Below are 17,754 nucleotides of genomic sequence, written 5' to 3'. Positions count from 1 at the left end.
GGCCCTTTTTCATTATTTTTCTTCTCCTTCCTTTCTTTCTATAAATTCTTCTGTTTTAATCTGCAGTTCGTGAAAAATAAATTATGGTCAGAACCCACATCTGCTTCCAGAAATTGTTTGTAGTTTAAAATCTGGTTATGAATTTTCTATCTTATTTTAGAATAACCTTTATGTAACTTGAAACCTACCTGTATCTCCAGGCGTCTTTCTCGTTTACTGCCCTCTTTCACTATTCTTAAACTGTGCTCTGTGCAAAATTCTAGCAATTCACCTTTCTTTCCTTCCCTCCAGCCCATATTCACATGTCATTTCACCACCTTTTCCCTTTTTTTTATCGCAGTCCATATACCATTACAATTAAGTTTTGATCTTTCTTAACATGTCGAATAATTTTTTTATCTCGCCGCACATTATTTCAATCTCTTTCTAATATGCTGAGGTATTAGGTATATATATTTCTACTGCTATGTTTGATGTTGGTTTGTGTATCTTCATTATGCGATTCATAGAAGTTCTGCATTCCTATTTTCTTACTAGTTACTTTTTTAGATCTACTCCTGCGTTACCCTGCAACTGACCAGAAATCCTGTTCATCCATATCTACATCATTACTCTGTGATTCGCAACTAAGTGCCTGCAGAGGGTTCATCGAAACACCTTCAAGCTATTTGTCTACCGTTGTATTTGTCTCCCGAACAGCGCGCGGGAAAAATGAGCACTTATATCTTTCTGTGCGAGCTCTGATTTCTCTTATTTTATCATGATGATCAGTTATCCCTATGTAGGTGGGCACCAAGAGAACATTTTCACAAAATGGTTCGCTGGCCGGTGTGGTCGTGCGGTTCTAGGCGCTTCAGTCTGGAACAGCACGACCCGGTAGCAGGTTCGAATCCTGGCTCGGGCATGGACGTGTGTGATGTCCTTAGGTTAGTTAAGTTTAAGTAGTTCTAAGTTCTAGGGGACTGATGACCTCAGAAGTTAAGTCCCATAATCCTCAGAGCCATTTGAACCATTTTTTTGTACTGGCCGCTTCCCGCTTCTCCTTATTGATGGCGACAAATAACCGATTCTGCAAAGTTATTTGATTTCGCCCACGCCGTCACTGCTCGGCGTCATAATATTAGTTGCATCAGGTTACGCGTGAAAGTATTCGTAACAATGGGCAGATAGCAACAGTCAAGAGAAATAATCATTTGTTAGGCAAAGAAAGTTCTTGTAGTTGTTAATATGTGCGACACTATTTGCAAGTAAGTCGCGTGCCCAATGTTATTAATCGCACCGCGTGAGCCATGGCGGCTTTCTCTCAGTATATCGATATCACTATTCATATGATCTTTGACTATCATGTTGCCGTTAGGGGGCCGGCGCCCTCTGGCGTGGCGACTCCATGCGTGATGGTCGATTTGGTGAGGAGTATGAGCTGAGGAACGAATCTGTGACGAGCTTTCCCTGGGGTCCCTTCGTGATGGTGTTAGCCGTCGGCGGGCGACAAGTATTGGGATGATGTTACCCCGTGGAAGTTACCGAGTACGGACGTGGCTTGTGCTGTGATTTATGACATGGGCGCCGTGCTGTCGGGGCAGAATTCACTGTCATTTTGGTCTATCTGCTTTCTGTTTGTTGCCTATGGAGGGCCGTGTCTCCATGGTATTCGAAGGGCAATGTGATTGCAATATGTAATAGACATTTTAAACTGATCCAATGGCTGATGTCACATAATTTGTTTTATGCCTAAACCTGATGGATCCGTGAAGCTTGTGAACCTTTAGCCAGTGTTAAGCGTCGTCATCCACAAGAAAGCTTGTTTCGAATGTAGGGGCTGTGCGTTAGTGTATACATTACCTGTTCTTGTCCATCTCCCCTTCATTTCTCTGATTTTTAAAGTAAATGATTGGTCACGACATTTTCAATCGGAGGCGCACTGAAATCTTTAGTGTTACAAGCTACCAGGGATGATTAATTGCCAACGGCCTTGCCGCAGTAGTAACACCGGTTTCCGTCAGATCACTGAAGTTAAGCACTGTCGGGCTGGGCTAGCACTTGGATGGGTAACCATCTGGTCTGCCGAGCGCTGTTGGCAAGAGGGGTACACACAGCCCTTGTGAGGCAAACTGAGGAGCTACTTGATTGAGAAGTAGCGGCTCCGATCTCGGAAACTAACATACGGCTAGGAGAGCGGTGTGCTGACCACATGCCCCTCCATATCCGCATCCAATGAGGCCTATGGAATGAGGATGACAAGGCGGCCGGTCGTACCGCTGGGCCTTCATGGCCTGTTCGGGAGGAGTTTAGTTTAGTTTAGGGATGATTAGTTGTTCGTGTCACAAAGTGCGTCTATTTTGCTGTTTTATTGGCATATTAATAGTTTGCTTTTGTGTGTTGGTTTCTTTGAAGCTAGTACCAAAGGCCTATGTTGTCTAAGAAATTATATAGTGGGGGCTGTACTGTTTAAGTGGCTCAGATAAATTTGTCTGTTCGAGGACCGATTTTTCTCCGAACTGCTATGGACTAATGTGTGTACTGATGATTTCTGGATGTCAAAAAATGGCTCTGAGCACTATGGGACTTAACATCTATGGTCATCAGTCCCCTAGAGCTTAGAACTACTTAAACCTAACTAACCTAAGGACATCACACAACACCAAGTCATCACGAGGCAGAGATTTTGGATGTCATGCGAGTGTCCTTGCGGCTGCTTTAATGGTTTCGTAGACAGGAAAATTTTTCTGATATTATTATCGTATTGCTGAAATTATTTTTTATAAATATTTGTAGATGGTTTCAAAAAATGGTTCAAATGGCTCTGAGCACTATGCCACTTAACTTCTGAGGTCATCAGTCGCCTAGAACTTAGAACTAATTAAACCTAACTAACCCAAGGACATCACACACATCCATGCTCGAGGCAGGACTCGAACCCGCGACCGTAGCGGTCGCTCGGCTCCAGACTGTAGCGTCTGGAACCGCGCGGTCACTCCGGTCGGCTGTAGATGGTTTCTTAAATCCTTTGGTTAATTCGTTAAAAAACAGTAAAGTTGTCATGGTTTTGATACGAGCTCAGATTGATTAATTCTGCCCTAGTAATATCTATTTGATGCGCGGTTCTGTCTAATTAAAATTATTTGTCCTGCGGGAAACTGACGTTAATAACCTCTTGTACTCCATTGCTGGTAAGTATTACCTAGGATCGGGCCCCACTTACTCACGCCTCGTCGTCTTGCTTACCCAGCTGTTTACGTCATTTGGAGTGCACACACTCGACAGCTGTCGCCGCTGTCTTTCGCGCTGTTTCCTCCATCCGCAGCCGCACTACTTAATGTTCCTGTTCAAGTTAGAATTGGAATAATTCTGAATCTGTATCCTTTAGCTTTTGATCTTCGCCTCAAGAAAATTTTGATGAGCATTGGAATCCCAACATGTACCTTGATGTGTTGAAACTTATTTTTGTGTTGTTGAAAAGTTGGCCACTGTGACTGAGCGGTTCTAGGTCCTCCAGTCAGGAACCGCGCTTCTGCTACGGTCGCACGTTCGAATCCTGCCTCGGGTATGGATGTGTGTAATGTCCTTAGGTTAGTTAGTTTTAAGTAGCTCTAACGCTAGGTGACTGATGACCTCGGATGTTAAGTCCCATAGGGCTTAGAGCCATTTGAACCATTTGAACCACCTGTTGAAAAAACAAAAGGTGTTAAATCTTCAATCGATGATTTTCTGGGTTTAAATTATCTTGCCTAGGTGTTGATATTTGTTTTTCATTGCTTTTGAATGTGGTTTTAGGTTTTTTAATCAGTCAAGTTCAAATTGCTTTGTTCTCACCATTTTATAATTAAAGCCGTTCTGGTCTGTTCGGGTACTGTTGTTTAGATTTACGTTTGCCTTTTTACATTCTGTGCCTTATATAAGGCATGTCTTTGCCTTAAATAATATTGTTTCTTGGATTAAAATTAACAAATTTTTCCTGTAAATTATTTAAATTGGCATTAAAATGTAAGAGTCCTCATGGATTGACCTTTTAATTAATTAAAAAAAGAGGCTTAACTGGCTGTTATGCGATTGAAACCGTGTAAAATAAATTTCGTTCCACCAGTCAACGAAGTGTTTAAAATCCCCACTAGTCCAGCCTTTCCCGGTTTCCCTTCCTGGCGAATTAGGAGGCCGTAATTATCACAATTTCAGCGCGTAATAAGCACAATGCTCTGCCCGGCATAAACATTCAGAAATTATTATAGTTACCACTGTCAAGAAAGATTCGATACAGTTTTGGTTTGTTGGGCTCTCAACTCGATGCAGTTTTCTCCCTTAAATAACATATATAGTGCTTTTATTTATCGAGTGAAGCCTGTAATATTTGAAATTAAGGTTTACTGGCGTAATGGCGGCTGATGGCCGTTTACCAACAACGTTTTAACGGCAGAGCTTTGCAAACCTAGAAAAATTCTTATTATTCATTTCCATATCACAGGAGGCCTCCCCCCATGAACCATGGACCTTGCCGTTGGTGGGGAGGCTTGCGTGCCTCAGCGATACAGATAGCCGTACCGTAGGTGCAACCACAACGGAGGGGTATCTGTTGAGAGGCCAGACAAACGTGTGGTTCCTGAAGAGGGGCAGCAGCCTTTTCAGTAGTTGGAAAGGCAACAGTCTGGATGATTGACTGATCTGGCCTTGTAACAATAACCAAAACGGCCTTGCTGTGCTGGTACTGCGAACGGCTGAAAGCAAGGGGAAACTACGGCCGTAATTTTTCCCGAGGGTATGCAGCTTTACTGTATGATTAAATATGATAATTCCAATCCCAAAGAAAGCAGGTGTTGACAGATGTGAAAATTACCGTACAGTCAGTTTAATAACCACAGCTGCAAAATACTAACACGAATTCTTTACAGACGAATGGAAAAACTAGTAGAAGCCGACCTCGGGGAAGATCAGTTTGGATTCCGTAGAAATACTGGAACACGTGAGGCAATACTGACGTTACGACTTATCTTAGAAGAAAGATTAAGGAAAGGCAAACCTACGTTTCTAGCATTTGTAGACTTAGAGAAAGCTTTTGACAATGTTGACTGGAATATACTGTTTCAAATTTTGAAGGTGGCAGGGGTAAAATACAGAGAGCGAAAGGCTATTTACAATTTGTACAGAAACCAGATGGCAGTTATAAGAGTCGAGGGGCATGAAAGGGGAAGCAGTGGTTGGGAAGGGAGTGAGACAGGGTTGTAGCCTCTCTCCGATGTTATTCAATCTGTATATTGAGCAAGCAGTAAAGAAAACAAAAGAAAAATTTGGAGTAGGTATTAAAATCCATGGAGAAGAAATAAAAACGTTGAGGTTTGCCGATGACATTGTAATTCTGTCAGAGACAGCAAAGGACTTGGAAGAGCAGTTGAACGGAATGGATAGCGTCTTGAAAGGAGGATATAAGATGAACATCAACAAAAGCAAGACGAGGATAATGGAATGTAGTCGAATTAAGTCGGGTGATGCTGAGGGAATTAAATTAGGAAATGAGACACTTAAAGTAGTAAAGGAGTTTTGCTATTTGGGGAGCAAAATAACTGATGATAGTCGAAGTAGAGAGGATATGAAATGTAGACTGGCAATGGCAAGGAAAGGATTTCTGAAGGAGAGAAATTTGTTAACATCGAGTATATATTTAAGTGTCAGGAAGTCATTTCTGAAAGTATTTGTATGGAGTGTAGCCATGTATGGAAGTGAAACATGGACGATAAATAGTTTGGACAAGAAGAGAATAGAAGCTTTCGAAATGTGGTGCTACAGAAGAATGCTGAAGATGGGTAGATCACATAACTAATGAGGAAGTATTGAACAGGATTGGGGAGAAGAGAAGTTTGTGGCACAACTTGACCAGAAGAAGGGATCGGTTGGTAGGACATGTTCTGAGGCATCAAGGGATCACCAATTTAGTATTGGAGGGCAGCGTGGAGGGTAAAAATCGTAGAGGGAGACCAAGAGATGAATACACTAAGCAGATTCGGAAGGATGTAGGTTGCACTAAGTACTGGGAGATGAAGAAGCTTGCACAGGATAGAGCAGCATGGAGAGCTGCATCAAACCAGTCTCAGGACTGAAGACCACAACAACAACATCACAGCCGGCCGAAGTGGCCGTGCGATTAAAGGCGCTGCAGTCTGGAACCGCAAGACCGCTACGGTCGCAGGTTCGAATCCTGCCTCGGGCATGGATGTTTGTGATGTCCTTAGGTTAGTTAGGTTTAACTAGTTCTAAGTTCTAGGGGACTAATGACCTCAGCAGTTGAGTCCCATAGTGCTCAGAGCCATTTTTTGAACAACATCACAGGAGGGAAGTAAAGGTAAAGGAAATCATGACAACTTGAAATTAACAGTTAATATATTATTCGAACACACTTCCATGATACATACAGCTTCAACAAGACGATAATTCCATCGTTTAATGAGATACGCTAGTACAGAGATGCTCTCTCGAGCGCAGTTGCCGAGTCAGTGATCGAAATTTAACACACAAAATAGGTTTATAATCTCTGACATTACTTTGGACGTTTTGTGATACTACTGTCGTCACACATCCTTTTTTACCTCAACACTTTACACTGTATTTCATTCAGTGTGTATCGGATTACCAGGGGACGGTACAGTACCTTCTAGAACCTCACTGACTCTTCCTGGGCATCTCACAGCGGTCTCGCTGCATAAGGTGGCTTTTCGGGCTTTCGACAGGTGGTCACATTAGTGTGACTGCAAAGGTTAAACGCAGACTGGGAACAGCAAAATAAGCTTTTCTCAAAAAGAGAAGTATGTTAACACCGAATATAAATTTAAGCCTTACGAAGCCTCTTCTGAAAGTTGTTGTTTGGAGTGTAGCCCTGTGCGACAGTGAAATGTTTGATTTGCATTACAGACGAGAAGAGAATATAAGTTTTTGAAATTTGATGTTACAGAAGAATATTGAAGATTACAGAGATCAGTCGCACAAGTAATGAAGAGGTACTTATCGAAACGGAGAGAAAATAAATTTAAGTAGAACTTGGTTACAAGGAGCTACTGGTTAGTAGGACACGTGCTGAGGCGTCAGGAAATGGTCCGTTCATTTTCTAATGGAGGGAAAGACGGGGGATAAAATTCCTGTATTTAGACCGAAGACGACGACAATAATAACCATCTGGTCTGTGAAACGCAACACATCGGTTTAAACTATTCCCCCCCCCCCCCCCCCAAAAATAGTTTCTCAGTAATAAGTTTCCTGTTGTAGCACTGTTCCTTGTTAATTAAAATGCTTGTTGCAAAACAGATTCTGGTGACAGCTACTGCCTATTTGCATTTGTTCGTAACAAGATCCTGTAAATGTAACTATTTGTAATGCATAATATTATTATGGAGAGTTTAGCTATTTATCCTTTCTGTATATGTGTGTTACCTAACGTGTTTATATCTTTATTTTTGAAAATTTAGTTACAGAAAGTTAGATTTAAAAAAAAAGGTAAGAGGGAATGCTGAAAACTATTGTCTGGAAATTCAGTGACAGATGAAATGTATGGACAAGTCAAAATAATTCGGAGGGAATAATGTCTGTGCAAATAAATTAATGAATTGCTTATGTATGTGTGTTGACTGATCACATCAGGAATCCTAGGACGGGTCAAGGAAACGACGAGGATTCGATGGAAGCTACCAGCCTTGAAGCGTGTTTTGAAAGAAGGTAAACCCACGAGGCGCAAGCAAGAGCATAAACTAGGGCGAGCCTGTCGGAAGAGGTGACGCCACACGGACACAGTTTACCAACGATTAGGTGAGGCGGAAATGAGGAAAGATTACCGTGTCCGGCCAATCCTGTAAGTAACAGCTAGGAGGTAGAAGACCCCAGGAGTACGCTGGTAGGATAACAGTTTCAGAATAGTGGTGGCGGACATGTAACACCACGAGAACCGAACACCATTCGTCAAATGATGGATAAGGTCTTCGTTTACGATATATAAATAAAAAAAGTTATAGGCTGCTTATGGCAGGGAGATCTAAGGTTATGGACAACATACGAAATATCCATACATATTATAAAAATGTGTGTGTGTGTGTGTGCTGGTGTATGTATTTGTCCCACATCTCCTCCTAAACCACTGGACCGATTTAAACCATACTTGATATACAGGGTGTTACAAAAAGGTACGGTCAAACTTTTAGGAAACATTCCTCACACACAAATAAAGAACAGATGTTATCTGGACATGTGTCCGGAAACGCTTAATTTCCATGTTAGAGCTCATTTTAGTTTCGTCAGTATGTACTGTACTTCCTCGATTCACAGCCATTATTTCAAACGGGATGCTCTGCCTGTGCTGCTAGAACATGTGCCTTTATAAGTACGACACAACATGTGGTTCATGCACGATGGAGCTCCTGCACATTTCAGTCGAAGTGTTCGTACGCTTCTCAACAACAGATTCGGTGACCGATGGATTGGTAGAGGCGGACCAATTCCATGGGCTCCACGCTCTCCTGACCTCAACCCTCTTGACTTTCATTCATGGGGGCATTTGAAAGCTCTTGTCTACGCAACCCCGGTACCAAATGTAGAGACTCTTCGTGCTCGTATTGTGGACGGCTGTGATACAATACGCCATTCTCAAGGGCTGCATCAGTGCATCAGGAATTCCATGCGACGGAGGGTGGATGCATGTATCCTCGCCAACGGAGGACATTTTGAACATTTCCTGTAACAAAGTGTTTGAAGTCACGCTGGTACGTTCTGTTGCTGTGTGTTTCCATTCCATGATTAATGTGATTTGAAGAGAAGTAATAAAATGAGCTCTAACGTGGAAAGTAAGCGTCCACATAACATATTTTCTTTCTTTGTGTGTGAGGAATGTTTCCTGAAAGTTTGGCCGTACCTTTTTGTAACACCCTGTATATGTCTCTTACTGACAGGCACCAACACCTGGCGGGTTTAAGAACGAGCTCCCTATCATATTACGTCATTAAAGAATTCGACGCGCAGGTCGCCGAAGTGGCGTCAACTCGAAAGACCTGCACCAGGCGAACGGTCTACCCGACGGGAGGTCCTAGCCACACGACATTTCATTTCATTTCATTAAAGAATGAGATGCGTGAAAAACTGCCGCGCCATGTAGAATGTTTAAATGTATTACTTCTGTGCTACTAACTGTATGCCCAGTAAATTTCGCAAGAAGTATCTACACATGGAGTTAAACGCACCTACAAAGGTATGTTATGGTACCATACACAGTTCAGTAGATGTGACATCATTAACACTGGTGCATGAAAAATTGCCACATTGTGCATTACGTTTAAATTTACTACTTCTTGTCTTCTGACTTTATTCGCAATATGTTTTGTGGACATTATTCACAAATGCCGCTGAATGTACCTAGAAAATTATATCATTGTAAGACCCATAGATTAGGAGAAATGACGTTATAAACACAGAGATGTTTGAAAAACTGCGGCATGGTGCTTGACTTTTAAATTTATTACTTCCGTGCGACTGACACTGTTAGCAACATATTTCGCTGACAGTATGCAAATATGCCGCTGAATGTAACTACACAAACATATCGTTGTAGGACACACAGTTCAAGAGATGTGAAGCCATAAACACTGAGATACGTGAAAAAATGCCGCATCATGCACGAAGTTTTAATACAGTTATTCTGTGCTACGAAGACACCACTACGGCCGAGTCAACTTTGGGAAATCCCTGACAACTGGCGGCCCTTCTGACAGCTTACAACTGCGAAGAGGCGTTGCCATGGAGACGTTTACAAAATCGCGTTGTCGACACGCGAAGCAGCTGCGACCAGCGTACAGAAACTGCCCGGGATCATGTTTCTTAATTTGGATATTGTACTTATACATCTGTACACTAAGCATATTTCTTTATACGACGCTTTCATAATGTCAAAGGTGTTGTCTCGAGCACATCCAAATGAAATCTTGTCAATAAAACGATACACAGTCCAGTTCCTGTTTTCGTTTCTCATAGAAAATTGGCAAAATGAATATCTGGGAAATGCTGGGTTTGTCAGCCACTTCATTAATAAAGAAAACTATTTCTGTGAATGAAAATGCAACCATTTTGCGCCGTAAAGTATGTTTCTTATCTAAATCGCTCAAGAAATTTTAATTTATTGTGAGGTGCGGCAGAATCATCTTCACGTACAGAAACGTATACGCCAAGTTCTTTGTCACCTACTTGAACTTTCCTCTAACAAGATGAATGGCACGATTTTATGTTCTTCCCCTGAAAATGGCTGTGTCGAAACAAGTAAGCAATAAAAATATCTCCAGCGATCCAAACACCCCTTAAAGTGACGTAGTAGGTATGATATTACATCTATATGCATCTACATCTATACTTTGAAAACCACCGTGAAGTGCATGGCAGAGGTTGCGTTCCATTGTACTACGTATTAGGGTTTCTTCCCATTCCATTTACGTATGGAGCGGTTGAAGAATGATTTATTCAATGCCTCTGTGCGTGCTGTAATTGTTCTATCTTGTCCTCACGATCCGTATGTGAGCGATACCTAGTGGGTTGTAGTATATTCCTAGAGTAATCATTTAAAGCTGTTTCTTGAAACTTTGCTAGCAGACTTTCTCGGCATAGTTTACATCTATCTTCAAGAGTCTGACAGTTCGGTTTCTTCAGTATTTCTGTGATGCTCTCCCAGGATCAAACAAACCTGTGACCATTCGACTGCCCTTTTCTGTATACGTTCAATACCCCCTGTTAGTCCTATTTTGTACGGGTCCCACACACTTGGGCAATAAAATGGTTCTAATGGCTCTGAGCACTATGGGACTTAACTGCTGTGGTCATCAGTCCCCTAGAAGTTAGAACTACTTAAACCTAACTAACCTAAGGGCATCACACACATCCATGCCCGAGGCAGGATTCGAACCTGCGACCGTAGCGGTCACGCGGTTCCAGACTGAAGCGCCTTTAACGGCACGGCCACACCGGCCGGCACTTGGGCAATATTCTAGGGCCGGTCGCACGAGTGATTTGAAGACTGTCTCCTTAGTAGACTGATTGCACTTCCCCAGTATTCTACCAACAAACCGAAATCTACCACCTGCTTTATCCACGACTGCGCCTATGTGATCATTCCATTTCATATCCCTAAAAAGTGTTCTGTCCATGTATTTGTATGAGTTGGCCGATTCTAACAGTGATTCATTGATATTATAGTTATAGGATACTATGTTTTTCGTTTTGTGAAGTGTACAATTTTACATTTCTGAACATTTAAAGCAAGCCCCCAGTCTTTGCACCATTTTGAAATCTTATCAAGATCCGACTGAATATTTATGCAACTTCTTTCAGACAGTACTTCATTATAGATAAGTGCATCATCTGCAAAATGTCTATAATTGTTAGTATTGTCCGCAACATCAGTAATATGCAATATGAATAGCAAGGGCCCCACCCGACTTCTCTGAGGCACACCCGGAATAATTTCTACACATGACAATTAAGTGCCAGTAGGACAACGTCTTAATGTTGAACATGACTATGGAGAAACTGAAACGGTGGACTATGTCGTTTGCCACTGTATTCATTTCAGACACATTGCAAATTATGAAAAAGATAAAATAGGGGGTGGATCAGTACACATCATTGTACAGGAGGAATCGTAGTGACATAATTTAAATAAAATGGCTTGGAAGGTATTCTACAGGAGCTGCAAATTTACCTACAAGGAAAAGACAGAAAGATCGTCATAGACATTAATGATATAAATAATTGGAAGCCAAGGTCGCTAAGTGAATCTGTGTTGGGATGCATATGTTGTCCTCCACTATGTCAAAGGACACCATAATGAGTGGAAGATGCAATCTCTGTGCCAAAGGACGTGGGCCACTGATGGCAGGATAATTCGTAAAGTAAGGTCCTATTAGGCGCGAAACGGAAATCACTGTGAAAATCCGATGGCACTTTGCGCAGATGTGTTGGGCAGTGTCTTTAGTATGCCTGTCGATCGCTTCACGTCGCTCTTGTCAGTTCAGAGCGCAAAGTGATCACGTAGAAATGCCTAAAACAACAGTGTCTGCCGCCAAGTATGTGGATCTCGTGAGAGATTTCGCCTGAAGCTATGCAGCCCATATAACATAAATGTCACGCGTTTCTTTCTTCAAGATAATTTTCAGCCTCATTCTGCAGAGGCAATGAAGACGCTCCTGGTGGGTTTTCGATGGGAAGTGTTTGATCACCCACAGTACAGTCCTTAATTGGGCTCCCTCCGTTGTTCATCTCTGCTCACATGAATCGCTGGCTACGAAGGCAACATTTTGGCACAAACGACGAAAGGCAGACCAGCGTAGAGAACTGGCAGAAAGCACAGGCGGCTGCTTTCTGTGACGAGGGCACTGGAAAGTTTTTACAACGCCACGACAAGTGTCTAAGTCAGAGTAGCGACTATTTAGAGAGGTAGCTGGAACGTGTGGCTAACTGTTGCGAATAAAAACTTTTGATTTTCACTGTGGTTTTCATCTCGCGACCGATCGGACCTTACTTTCCGAACAGCCCTCGTGTTACCTCAGTAATTAGTGAAGCAGCTGGAAAATATTATTCCTCTGACAATGGTTGTTAAATAAAATTACAGAACGATACTTACTCTAAACAATTAGGAGTTATATTTTGCTTTAGTTTCTAGGGAGCTGCGCTTTATGTATATCAGTAATAAATTAGTAAGTGCAAAGAACAGTTTGCTTTCGGTCCTATCTGGTATGGATCCCATACCGTACAGTAACTCCATAAGAGGACGGACAAGCGTAGTGTAGGCAGCATCTTTAGTAGATTTGTTGCGTCTTCCACGTATTTTCCAGGGCAATCCCAAGGCCAATTGGAGCGCGTGGCGCCTAGTTTCTGTAGATTAAAAATGGTGCATTGTCGATCTTCACAACATTAGTAATTTTGGTTCCTGCTGGCATCAGCTATCCAGGGTTAAAATTTCGTAACACCATTTTTCTCCACCCTGTATAAGGAGCGTGAAGAGCCGTAGATACTGAGCGATGACCGTAAATGACACGGTGGTCGCAATTACTTGTGTGGGAGAGCTTTATCAGCACTTGGCAGCGTATGAATTGAAACGTGCCACATTCTGGGTCTCCCTTTGAACGGAGGTCGAATCGTGTACTATCGAGAATTTCGCGGTATTCAGATGTGATAGTGGGCCGATACGAGTATTAGACAGCATGCGAACTTAAGGTCGGACACACTTATCGTCAAGTTTCCGCTCGACCACGTCTGACCACCACAAGGGAGGGTCGCGGTATTGTGCACCAAGCACACCTTAACCACTTCGCAACTGCGCCGCCATCTCATAACGGAAACTTCCCATCGCACCACCTCAAATTTAGTGGTAAGTCGGTCCATTGGATAGCCCGTCAAAAACTCAACGCAGATCAAGCATGAAAATAGGAAGAAGATATACTGAACTGTGGGTAAAAGAAGAAAAATAGAAACAATGTTCAGTCCGAACTTAATAGGCGAGCAACGTCAACAGCAATCGTGTCGGGGTTGTGTAATAATGGTGTTTGACTGCGACGGGAGAGACTCGGGTTCCAATCTCACACGGCCCCCTTTTTCTCCACAACATTACGAACTTTCCGTCCGGTCATTGACGTGTCTGTTCCCTGTATTCAAATGTGCGTATGTGTCGTGGCGTAATATCAGTTTGCAACAGCGACGTGTAACGAAGGGACGTCCAGATGTACGTATCTCCTATTTGTTCTACACATATACCACATGTTATGCGTACCCTTTTGGAAGTTTTGACTCTTGAATTCCTCCGTTGTAACACAGTTCAGGCCCGTTTATTTGTTGTTTTCATTTCCGTGAGAGGTCTATGCGGTATCTCGCCTGGTCTCACTATTCATCACAGAATATGAGTCATGTAGTAAGAATATACTACCGTCGCAAGTAAACTGACATTACGCCACGACACATACACATATCTGAATACAGCGAAGAGACACGTCAATGACTAGACGGAAAGTTCGTAATATTTTGGGGGAGAAAAAGAAAATATGGGTCTTCCCCGTCACAGTCCAACACCATGACCACGCAACTACGACACGATTACGGTTGACGTTGCTCGATATTGCACATACTAAGTTTGGACGGTTCACTGTTTCTATTTTTCTTCCTTTTTCCACAGTTTAGTACACCTTCTTCCTATTGTCAGGCTCGATCCATGTTCAGTTTTTGACGGGCTGGATGGGTGAACTTACCACTAAATGTGACGGGGGGACGGGGGGGGGGGGAGGGTGGGTGGGGAGGGTGGGTACCCTTGTCAGAACAAGTAATGGCCCGCAGTGGTATGTCATCCCGCACTGTTGGTCGGAGACTAACTAAAGCTAGACAGGGGATCTACCGTCCCCTGCGTAGGCTGCCGTTAACACAACAAAAACGGCTGTGTTTGGAGTGGAGCAGTGAATGAGAAACATCGACTACTGATGAATGGCTTTACTTTGTATTCAGCGATAAATCACGGTTCTCCACTATCCTGGATGACCGTCATTGGCGAGATGGCGGCAACCTCGAATAATATCCCATTCTTACAATGTTTTGAAGACGCGCAGCGCTGTTACTGCTGCCCTAATGGTGTGGGTAGCCGTCAGGTGTAACTACAGGTCATGGCAGGTTGTGACTGAGGGAACTCTGATGCCACAACGGTACGTCACGGACATCCTGCGTCATGTGTTACCTCTCGTGCGACAGTATCGTGGTGTCATTTTGAACAGGACAATGCTCGTAAACACATGGCACATGTCTCTACGAACAGTCAGCGTGATGTTGAGGTACTGAAGTGGTCAGCAAGACCCACAAATCTGTCCCCAGTGGAACTCGTGTGGGACCAGCTCAAACATCAGCTCATCAGCTCCGTCTCAGTACCTGTGTCTATATCTACATATACAAACAACTTCGCATGTCACCATATGATGCGTGTCGGAGGGGAGTTTGTAGTACTACTAGTCATTTTCTCTCCTGTTCTACTCGCAAACAGAGCGAGGGGAAAATGACTGTCTTTATGCCTCCATATGCGCACTACTTCCTCTATCTTCGTTTTCCTTACGCGAAATGTACGATGGTGGCAGTAAAATCGTTCTGCAGTCAGATTCAAACACCGGTTCTCTAAATTTTCTCAATAGTGATCCTCGAAACTAACGTCATCTTCATTCCAGAGGTTCCCATTTGACTCCTCGAAGCATCACTGTAACAATAGCATATTTTTTTTTCTTTATTGAGTTTCGTCCCCCCCCCCCCCAAGGGGTCGGGCTGGCAGCAGCTGGCAGCGCTCTTCAGCCTACAGAATTGGTTTTAAAAAGATGAAGATAATAAATAATAAAAACAGGCGATAAAATCGGAGATTTAAATGGTAACATGGCGGAAAAATCGTGGAACTTAAAACATAGAACAAAGGGATGATGATGGTAATAAAATACATATGAAGCAGACAGGTAAAATAATAGACAGACAATTAAAAAACACGGGGACAGTCTGGTTTCTGTTCACAAGCGACATAAAATTCACACCCAGTGACAGCATGATTTCTGTTCGTAACACCTTGGAAAGACGAACAACACTGAACATTCACTTGAACACTGCACTAAAAAGTTGGCAAATATGACATACCACAGCCGAGGGCAGGTGGGGGGAACCTGGACAGATGACAGGAAAATAAAAGGGAGGAAGGAGAGGAAAACGAAAGGGGTGGGGGGTAAAGGAGCCGATGGAGGATGAGGACCCATAAGAGGGAGGGGGATGCTGGGCAGACGCGACAGGGAGTGGGGAAAGGCAGAGAAGGGGAACACAAAAAGGACTCAGGGGGGGGGGGAGAAGGGAGGTAGGGAGAGGTTAGGCGGGGAGAAAACAGGATGGAAGGGGGGAAGAGGGAGCTCAGGGAAAGGAAAGAGGAAAGGAGGGGGGCTGAGGATCAGAGTTGATAGGAGGGATAAATGGAGGGAGAGAGGGCATCATCTGGGACGGGGAGTTGATGGAAGCCACCTTGGGAAAGGAGATGAAGGTTGTAGAGATGGAGGGTACGGGGGGACACAACAGTGAAGACGTGGCAGGGGGCGGGGATGGGAGGGGAGAGGAGCAACCAGGGGGTGAGGGGGATCGAGGCGGTGGAGGTGTAAAGTATGTGGATATGTTTGAGGAATAGGAGAGGATGGGGGAAAGGACACTAGCATATTGCTCGAACCAACCTGTAACAAGCCTAGCAGCCTGCCTCTGAATTGGCTCGATGTCTTCCTTCAATCTGACCTTGTGGGGATCCCAAACACTCGAGCAGTACTCTAGAATAGGTCGTACAACTGTCCCATATTGGGTCTCCTTTACATGATGTGGTATCGATAGTTACGATGCCACAGTGTAGGTGCAAGTTCTTAAGCTGACACCGACGACAGCGCCCTCTAGCCAGCGCTGTGGAGCTCTATGAGCTCCGCTCCGGATTCAGCCCATTTCATCAAGAGCAGACAGCCTGGAAACATCGCTTCAACCTCAGACGGTGTTGGCTTGCTATTGAGACTATATACTACTTACGACGGGTCTAAGGCTTCGCACCTCAGTGCAAAGTTATGTATTCAGTTAATATTGTGATATAGTAAAACCATTTCTAAGAGCAGCACCGAGAGATTTTCACCTTTTCCTACTCCTCCTCACTTCCTACATTCGGCCTACCCTTCAGTTTACAGGAGCAGACGCATGCGCCGCCTTCCAGGCGGGATACAAAACATATGAACCATGTTTTCGTAAAATTTTCCTAATAAACTGAAATCGACCATTCACCTTTCCTACTACAATCCTTACGGGGTCTTTTCATCACATCGCTTTGCAACTTTACGCTCTGTAATTGATCGACGTCACTGTCAAGTAGCACACTACTAATGACGCATTCGGGCGTTACAGGATTGTACTCATCTGCTTTAACTTACATGTTTCTACGTTTACAGCTAGCTTCCATTCATCACACTAACCAGAAATTTTGTCTAAGTCATCTTGTATGCTCCTACAGTCACTCAACGACGACACCTTCCCGTACAGCACAGCATTATCAGCAAACAACCACAGATTGAAGCTCACCCTGGCCTTCAGATCATTTAATATATAGAGAGTATAATAACGGTCCTATCACACTTCCCTGGGGCACCTACGACGATACCCTAGTCTCTGAACACTCAAAATCGAGGACAACGTACTGGACTCCATTACATAAGAAACCTTCGAGCCACTTACATATCTGGAAACCTATCCCGTATGCTCGCAACATCATTAACAGTTCGCAGTGGCGCATCGTGTCCAACGATACCCTTGTCTCTGAACACTCGAGTTCCACGTCAACGTACTGTGTTGTATCACTTAAAATGTCTTCGAGCCACTTACATATCTGGAAACCTATTCCGTATGCTCATAACATCATCAACAGTTTACAGTGGGGCATCGTGTCCAACGCTTTTCAGAAAGTCATGAATATGGAATCCACCTGCTGCCTTTAATCCATAGTTTGCCTGACATCGCATAAGAAAAGGGCAAGCTGATCTTCGCATAACCGATGCTTTCTAAGACCGTGCTGATGTCTGGACGGAAGCTTTTCTATCTCAAGGAAATTTATTATACGGGGGATCAAGGATATGAATAGCTGCGGGTCGGCATGCCTCAAGAGAGGGTACAACGAAAATGGCTCTGAGCACTATGGGACTTAACATCTATGGTCATCAGTCCCCAAGAACTTAGAAC

The 17,754-nt window shown here is 43.5% G+C and overlaps 1 pseudogene; it reads left to right on the top strand.

Moving 5' to 3' along the window:
* The first annotated feature begins 1,962 nt into the window (after positions 1-1,962).
* Positions 1,963-2,080, top strand: LOC126476114 (5S ribosomal RNA; annotated as a pseudogene).
* Positions 2,081-17,754: the final 15,674 nt, after the last annotated feature.

Source organism: Schistocerca serialis, chromosome 4 (assembly GCF_023864345.2).
Source record: "Schistocerca serialis cubense isolate TAMUIC-IGC-003099 chromosome 4, iqSchSeri2.2, whole genome shotgun sequence".
In the NCBI taxonomy this organism is placed as follows: domain Eukaryota; kingdom Metazoa; phylum Arthropoda; class Insecta; order Orthoptera; family Acrididae; genus Schistocerca; species Schistocerca serialis.
Note: the sequence above shows the minus strand (reverse complement) of the source record. Positions and strands in the feature narration are given on the sequence as shown.